This window comes from Chaetura pelagica, unplaced genomic scaffold (genome assembly GCF_000747805.2).
Source record: "Chaetura pelagica isolate M959 unplaced genomic scaffold, ChaPel_1.0 scaffold70, whole genome shotgun sequence".
Classification (NCBI taxonomy): domain Eukaryota; kingdom Metazoa; phylum Chordata; class Aves; order Apodiformes; family Apodidae; genus Chaetura; species Chaetura pelagica.
Window position 1 is genome coordinate 4,182,345 of NW_009952265.1, and position 9,640 is coordinate 4,191,984.

The following is a 9,640-nucleotide window of genomic DNA, read 5'->3' on the forward strand; positions in this document are numbered from 1 at the left end:
AGAGTGTAAATGTCCCTCATTCTGGCAATACAGGGGCTGATTTTACCTTAATGCTATTCACCCAAACCAGGTGCAGGCAGAAAGATGATAAGGGCAGATCATGGAAAAGAAAAATTATGGGGGCAAAAAGCCAGACCATACCATCCAGGAGAAACTGCGACAAGTAGCTGCACAAGAGATATTTACACACTGATGTTCTCAGTATCTGACTACCAGTACAGTTTATTCTGAACATCCTTACTCATTCTTGTCTCTTCCTGGCTTTCTCTCCTAATGAGCAAGTATTTACTCCAATTCCCAGTTGTGCTGCTCAGCCTGTATTTACATTAGTTATGTCCCTTTTCCATCTCCCACTCCCTCTGTTGCTTTTTCTTGTCTTCTAAACAGTTTTGTCCAGGACTGAAAGTGTTAGGGGGAAATCTGTCTCATGCAACAGTGTCCTTACTTGTAACCATCCAGAGCTGTGTCTGAAACAAAACAACCTGGATATTCTGAATACCTTCAAAATTTAAGAGTAACTATATCCCCTACCTCTGTGAGTAGCCTGATGAAAACTAACTCCAGATCAAGAAAATAGTAAGGAAGAGGATTTAAAGTGTATTTGAAGTAAGAATACAACTTCAGAAACAGTGTCTTCCAAACTGACATTCGACATGAATTTCCTATCAACCATGGTTTCAGGCTATTCTATTTAACTCACCAATTACATGGTTTACATATTTGGTCTCAGCTTACTGTCTTGTCACTTCAGGTTTTTGAAGAGACTATTGCAGGAAAATAGATAGGACAATCTTAAAGCCTTAGTATCAATTGTATAAATTGTTATCTGAGCTTGCTCCATATACAGATTTCTTGGGGACAGATTGTGAAAACCAACTCATTCAAGTTTGAACATTCCAAAGTAAGAATCAGCACCATTTTGTCTGAAACATACTGCAACCTGATTTCATGAAAAGTAGTTACTGATTTACATTTACTAATACTGTCGTCAAGTGTTTGTAAGGAAATTTTAGGAAAGCCCCTGGAGAACAGCAGTATACAGGATACCACTCAGTGTTTTGTTGATGTCTCAGTCAATATTGGTAATTCAGGATAAATACCCACAATCTTTTACCCCCATTTAATTTCCCAAGTGCTCCATTTCTCAGAGAAGATTCTTACAGCAGTCTTGTTCCTATTAAGGACAACAATTCTATGCTCAGGTTTTTAGTTTCCAAATATACAAAGAAAAAAAAAAACAGTTTGAAATCCTGGTGTTGTAAATTATTTAAGAACAATTTAAAATAGTTTCTAACATTTGATTTGGATTTTTTTGTGTGGTTTAGATTTTTTTGTGTTTTGTTCTGGGTTGCCTTTTTTTTTTTTTCTTTTGGGGTGGAGGAATGGGGGATATCTTTTATACCCAGTATTTTTTTATTTCAGACTTGAAAAAGAGCCTGAGTGCCTACTTGGTCTTACAAGAGTTATTATCTATAAATCTGGTCTAAGGATATAGGTAGAATAATGACAGTTCCCCTCCCACTAGTGTATATAAATGCTTTTGTTTGTTTATATTCTGCAGAGATACAAGCTTATTTGGAAATGTGAATCTTTGCTGCATCAGCAAAGATTGCAGACTTCCTTAGCAAGTTCTCAAGGCAGCTATTGCAAGTCTGCTTGTCCTCTAAAGGCAGGGACAACAGCTTCTTCAGTATCACGCAAGGTCTTCGGGGTTATTACTTCCCTTTCACAGGAGAAGAAAAAAAAAAAAAAAGATAAAAAAGGGAAGGAGGATGTAGTACCATAGATTTAATGCTGCTATCAGGCAAAAAACCAACAACAACACAAAAAAAACCAACCCCAAAATCAACAACAACCCCCCCTATAATACTTCTCTCCAAAAATGTATGAATCAAGGGTCTAGGCACTTAGAAGCTCTTAAGGTCAGGGCACTTAGAAGAAAGAAAAACATTTCTTCCTCTTAAATTCTCACCCTCCATTTCCTTTTAAAATTCTACTTAACATGTGCACATCCCTTTCACGAACTTCCTAGTAAATAAAGGCAAAATTGATTTTTTTCATCAGTTGGCTCCCCGTAATATGTTGTGAAGCCAAGAACTTAGGGGTAATACTCAGGTAATAGGAGTTTTCATTTGCTTTCCTCAACTCTTTGTAAGTAGACCCTGCAATTAGAGGAATATAGAATGTTTCTGGTAGGATACTTTAATTTTGAAATAAAAAGTAGTTAATTCATCGAAGGGTTGGAAATTTTACATCCAAGGAAAAATTGAATTTTTAAAAACTCTGTGTCAAGAATTAAGTTTATTCTGGTAACCACTGTTTTGGAATATAATTGTGTGACACTGACTTGAGCTGTAAGGGAAGCAGGTGCCCACCAAGCTACTCTATCACTTCCCTCTAATGAAAGGCTTGCGGGTTAAGACACAGTCAGTGAGACATCACTCACCAGTTACTGTCACAGGAAAAACAGACTCAACTCAAGAAAATTAATGTATTACCCATGAAATTAGAATAGGGTAATAAGAAATAAACCCAAAATTTAAAAAACATTTGCCCAATTCCTCCCTTCTTCCTGGGCTCAAATTCACTCTTGATTTCTCTTCCTCCCTCCAAGTAGCACAGGGGAATGGGGGTTGTGGCCAGTTCATCATACGTTGTCTCTGCAGCTCCTTCCTCCACACACCCTTCCCTTGCTCCAGCATGGAGCCCCTCCCACAGGAGACAGTCCTCCACAGACTTCTCCAACGTGGGTCCTTCCCACAGGCTGCAGTTCTTCACAGACTGCTCCAGAGTGAGTCTCCCCTGGGGTCACAAGTCCTGCCAGCAAATCTGCTCTAAGCATGAATTCCTGCCAGGACCCTGCTCCAACCTGGGCTCTCTGCAGGGTCACAGCCTCCTGCAGGCATCCACCTGCTCTCCTCCACGAGCTTCAGATGGATATCTGCTCCACCTCCATAGGCTGCAGGGAGACAGCCTGCCTCACTATGGTTTTCACCATACGGGGGAATCTCTGCTCCAGTGTTTGGAGTGTCTCTTCCTCCTCCTTCACTGACCTTGGTGTCTGCAGTGTTGTTTCTCTCACATATTCTCAGTCCTCTCTCCAGCTAAAATGGCTCGCTTTTTTTCCCTCCTTAAATATGTTGTGCCTGAGGTGCTGCCACCATCATCACTGACAGACTTAGTCTTGGCCAGTGGTGGGTGTGTCTTGAAGCCAGTTGGCATTGGCTGTGTGGAACATGGGGGAAGTTTCTCACAGCTTCTCAGAGAAGCCACCCTTGTAGACCTCCACTACTAAAACCTTGCCAGGAAAACCTAATATATGTTTCTTTTATGAAGAAATATGGTTTTGATCCACTGAAGTAATCATTCTGAGGATGCATTACTGAGGCAACACATTTATTCTGAATAAAGGGTTAATAAGACTTCCTTGGAAGGAAATAAAAGACTGGTCTTCAAACTGGTATAGTTCTATATATGAAAAGGAAATTAAGATTCCTCTTGTACTATTTTAGATTTATAGAATACTTGAGAAGTGCTTCATAAAGTACATTTAAGACTCAGATCATCTGAAGTCCTCAGAGAGTTTGAACTACAAAGACAGTGACTTGGATAGACTCCTTGGCAAAAGTTAGATGGGATACTAAGCATCATGTCTTGTGTCACACAACTTGTCAAAAGTATTTCAGAAAGATAAGATTTTTGTTTATCTTTGTTATTTTAGCAATTTGTTATCATATCATGACAGTAGCGACTCAGAGACAAAATGCCTTATCTATCTACTTATTTATTTATTTATGGCAATGCAGATTATATCAAAGAGTTTAAAGCCAGAAAATACTCTTAGATTGTCTACTCTGACTTCTTTTATATCACAATCCAACAATTCATGTGCTAATCAGTGATGCCCTGTGATAGGACGAGGATGTAACGGATGCAAGCTAGAGCACAGGAAGTTCCACCTAAACATGAGGAAGAACTTCTTTACTGTAAGGGTTACAGAACACTGGAACAGGCTCCCCAGAGAGGTTGTGGAACTCTTTAAAGTCTAGAGACTTCCAAGACCCATGCAGATGTGTTTTTCCGTGACCTGCCCTAGATTCTGTGGTGGTCCTGTTCTGGCAGGAGGGTTGGACTCGAGGATCTTCAGAGGTCCCTTTCAACCTCTAACATTATGTGATTCTGTGATTCTGTGATTCTGTGAATCTGTGATGGTAACAAGTGATGGTTAGATGGTTTTTCTAAACGGGAATGATGTGTTTGACTCTCTTGGGCACAAAAAAAAAGTAAAATTGCATTAACTGGCAAATGTTGTAACTTTGAAATTGTATAAAGATGGGTATAAAGTTCTCTTCCAGCTACACTGTTAATAAAGCAATAAACTGTTTTATAATCTACCCAGTCCTATAGGCCTATTTTGAGGAAGCCTGTCAGATCATGTCTGGAGGAAGTTTTAGATTAAGGAACAAATTTCTTGATTTCAGACAAACTTTGATAGCAGGTAAAGTAGAGGGGGGAAAAAAGCCTGTTCTTGTGGCACACCTTATGGGCAGTTTCATATGCTAAATATCTTGAGAATATAAAAATCAAAGTTAAAAAAAAAGTTTAAAAAAGTTAAAAAAAAAGTTAAGATACTTCTCATCATGAGTGGAAACTGAGTGGGGGTCTTTCAAGTTGCTGCTTTGGACTAGTGCCCGCAGTGGGATCTCAGGTGGAATGTATCTGCCCAACCCTTACATGAGGAATCCAAGGCTTTAGTCAGATATGCCACAGCATGTTTGAAGTAGGAACTATCCTGAGATCTTTATAATTTCAACTCCAGACCCAAATCTTGATGTTTTCTCTCCTGACTTTTGATCTCTCCCTTTCAATCAGTGTGGGAAGGAGAGATGGTAAAGCAAGCTGTGTATGGGAAATTAACATGAGAACAAAAGCCCATCCAAATTATGTAACACAGATCATTATGCTATAAAATTGCACTTCAAACGTTGCTGTCATTGAAAGAGATTAAGATTTCAACATTTATTTTCTTGATGAAGACTCAATTTTTTGCATAAAAAGGTTTTTAAGCTTAAAGTTAGGCCTACACAATTAGTGTCCTTTCATTTCTGGAATGTTTGAAGGGTGCTAAAGGATTTTCATGTTATAGAAGTATTATTCATCACTATATCATATCAGTTGTCTCAAGCTACTTTTTCAATAGCCTTATAACTTAAGCAATTTACTAATGTAATGTATTGATAGATACAATGATCACTAGATCATATTGCAATGGAATGTAGATAGTTTCAAGAAGGCAGTGCAGGCTCGAGGATCGTGCTGCTCTATCTAGGGCTAGAGTTGAGGTTGAACAAAACAAAGCAGTAACTAAATTTCATCTGCCAGTCCAAAGGAGAACTTTACTGGAATACAGCAGAGAGCAGAAGCCACACCTTCTCCTTTTTAACCCCATTCTCTGTTTCTGTTATGGAATGGAGTTTACATGTGCAGTGAGGCAGAAATAAGCTGTTTTAACATAGCAACAGTGAGAGCATTTGAAGAAATAAAATCTGCAGATAATGTTCATGATGGTGTTTTTCAGTTTCATAGACTGCATAGTGATGTACATGTCACTGGAGGGCTCTGCTGTGCATATCTGTAACGAAAGTGCACTTTTTGGCATAGGAACCAACAACCTGATGTGGGGTTTTAAGCAAACTAATTTTGAAGAGCACACACAGTCATTCTTTCCTCAGTTTCCCCCCTAGTGATCCTGCACTCATCAGTTGTTTGTTGCAGGGTTGCTGCGATACCCCAGTGCCTGGGATGGGAAATCTGACCCCTGTTTCTAACTCCATCTTTCTCCAGCTGTGTGGTCCTGGACTCCTCTTACACCTCCATCTGTAAAACGCTCTCTGTCTACTGAATGTTTAAAAGACTGTAGATAAGTATTTTGTGGTTTATTTCATATATTCCCCCAATTCTTTTTCCATTATTTTAATATTTGGAGACACTTGAGTCTGATGTCTTTATACAACTTTTTTTTTTTTTTTTTTCCCTCCAATAGAAAAGACCATTGTATATAAACAAGAATATTCACTGTTGTTCATGTTATTCTCCTTTTCCTCCTTTCCTTCCTTTTTTACACATTTATATTACATGTGTCTGCTGTTTTAGCTGGCATTTTAGTTACATGCTACATAAATCCAGTAAGACACAGGACCTGTTAGGAAAAGCCTGGCATCCAAATAAACAAGGCAGCACATATTATTAGGTAGAAGAGGCACAGACTGGTGATATGGCTTGTCTAGGAAGATCAGTGGCAAAGCTAAATACAGAATTGGTGTCTCTTGAAATTCAGTCCTGCAGACCTACACAACTTCTTGTTTCATAAAACATCAGTAATTCTAACTGGGTAGAAACAGTGGTACTGAGTGACCTAGGCATATATTTGTCCTGTACACCCTGATCCTGTTACCTTAGTAATAAATACAAAGACTTCTAATGGCTATTGAGTCCACCTCATACTGAAGAGTAAATCACTGAAGGGAGGGTACCTTCAAACAGGCTTATGCAAACAGTGTAACCAATGCACCAAGTACATTTTCACAGGTTCGGATTGGTTAGTAAATATTATGGAGAAAACAACAACAAACAAACACCTTGATGTAGATTATGGTGAGTGTTTTACGAGACTGCAATATAACTTCTTTATCATTCATTTTCAGATCTGAATAGCCTACTGAGAAACTTTTAGAGAAAACCAGACACAGATATGCAGCATTATTGTGGGTGGCAGTAGTGAGGACATACTTATTACTGCTATTTTCATTAAAGTTACTTTTACAAATGACACTGACATCTCACTGTGATAAGAGTTATAGGCAGATGTAGTTAGAAACAGCCTTGTTAACTACAAAGCCACAATCCTGAAACCTCTTACAAATATAGATACCTTTCTATAATTTGTGGGTGGACCTTAATCCATTTCACAGACTCAGCATACTGTGCATACAGAGAAGCTCAGGTCAGCTTTCTGTGTGTTACAGTGGGAACAGAATCCCTGCAGTGTAGTCTGGTGTGGTCATATGTGACCCAGACTCAGGGGACAGGGTTTGTCACTTGGAAGCTGCTTGACATGACGATGGCTCTGCAGCTGTGCTCGCTGAGACACGTGTGGCATCTCTCACTGTGTGAGCTTGCAGGGTTTTGAAACTGTCTGCACTTCACAGCTAAGTGTTCCACAGTTAATCTTTGCTTTATTACATCTCATCATATATTCTAGCTTTATTACCTACATATTGTACTATGAATGTTATTAACTGTGTAATCTCATTCCTCATCACCTCACACAAATGAAAACTGACCATATTTAGTCTTAACATAGTCAGCAGTCCTATTAAAATAAACTTGAAATATCATGTAATAAAACTGTTTATTTTATAGGATTAGAATGAATTGCCTACTATTTTCAGTTATTTTAGAAGAAAATGTAGATGACTAAAACAGACTAAATACATTGAAAATGAGTATTTAAGAGAAGACAGCAACTCAGAAGAAAAAATAGGAGAAAAGTTTCTTGAGACAGCTAATGAAAGATGCAAACAAGAACCTACTGCTGTATATTTAAATTTCCTCCATTCTTTGTGATCTCTGGAATTTTGCATTGTTTTTAACATAACATTTCCAAATATCTCAATATTCCAAATTACCATCTTGGATTTTTTCACAGCTCTACTCTACTAGGTAAACTAGTTCTAACTAGGCATGTGTACCTACCTTTACGTATATGCTATTTAAATGGTATTTTAAAATGCGTTACTTTTTTAGTTATTCTCTCTTTCTTCTAAAAATACACATAAGATCAGCACTCATCTAGGAAATGCAGAAGTTCTTCTGGCTTTTTTGTCTCATGGCTACTGCTAAGTTTAAATTCTTACTGCATCTGAAAAAAATTACTTGCCTTCCACTTGAAGGCATTCACATTGCTGTCAAGATGCGTCAAGATCTTTTGCTGTGCCACCTCCAGTGAAAGGCTGTCAAGGTGAAAACACTACATGTCATCCTAGCTTCCTACGCTGCATCCAATTTTCATTTACTCTTAAATTCCCACAGTACCTTGTGAGTACTGTATTCCATCAAGTAAATGATTATAATCCATGTTTCCTTTAAAAAAACAAAACAAAACACAGCAACATAAAGAAATACTGCACTTTTCAGATTGTGCTATCTGTAACCATTTTCAGCAGAAAGGAGAAGTGAAAATGAGACATTTCCAATAGATACAGACTACTAATTTGCTAACTGCACATGTTCTTGAAGGAGATTTTGCCAGGAATGGAGGACTGGCATCTGCCAGTTCCAGGGTCACAGCTGTAGGACTGCTCTTCCCCTTTTCAAAGTAGACAGATTTCTCTTTACACATACTTCTTTAAATAACTTATATTGTGTAATCCGCAAACAAGCAAAACTTCCCTTGTTCATGCCTTAGAGGAAACAAAGTTATTAGCATATTATTGCATAAGCATATTTTTCTTCCATTTGGTTTCAGTCTTTCATAAAGCTCTAAAAACAGCTAAATGTAGAATTATAAATACTGGAATGTGAAGAAATTATCGTTTCAGTAATTTCTACATCCATTAATTGATAGTGTTATGAGATATATTCAGGTAGCTACAGGAACTTAACTCTTTCCATTGATTCTGCGCAAAACTATCCGTTTAAAAACCTGCAAAGATCAAACTATTCCTACACTGGTTATGTTAGTCACAGAATTAACACCACCCCTGAAGCTGATTTCCTGCTTGAGAAACCATAAGGTAATTGCAGAACAAAAGAGGTTTTAAGACGTCCTCTACTTTCAGCAGTTACTGCATTTAAGTGTATCTGATGCACAGCAGCTTGCAGATGAGCATGTCCTGTGACACAGGGTATTCTGGTTGATGTACGCAGCTAATACTGCTGGATTTGATGATGTAGCATGAGGCACCACAAGCTGCAGCCTTTAATGTAAAAATTTTCAGTTTCAGTTCATGCTCCAAAGACCATGTATTTGAGTAAAGAGTAGGCAGCTGCTTTTTTTTTTTCTTTCTTTTTTTCAGTCAACTGTCATCTTTACTAACTCACTTTCCACCTGCTGCTTTTTTAAAAAATTAAAATCCTTCCCACTCTCTTCAAGTCAGTTACCAAGATTCAAACAAGGATAATGTCTGTTATATGACTGACAATGAAAAGAACAACATGAAGAGAGCAACATGTAACGTGTGGTATATAGCAGACTGGTTTTGTGTTTGGTTTTGTTTGTTTGGGTTTTTAAAAATTTAAAATACATTAATTGTTATTTATTATTTATTTTCTGGTGATGATGGCTCGTAATTTGTTCAGTGTATTTTAAGTCCAATTTAAACTCAAGTTTTTCTATAATTAAAATTATGATTAATTAATGAAAATAGTTCAGACATTAACACCCTAAAAATACATTTTCAGAAAACAGCCTCATTATCTTAGTTTTCAGCTTCTAAAAGTGTTTAAGCAATACTGTGTTCAGTGCTGCTAGGCCTGTGTGATGCTGATGAGATTTTCATTTCTGAAATATGATAAAATGGCCTTAAACCCAGACCTTCTAACTGTTCATATTAAAGGTTTCTAAATGTAATCTGTAAGA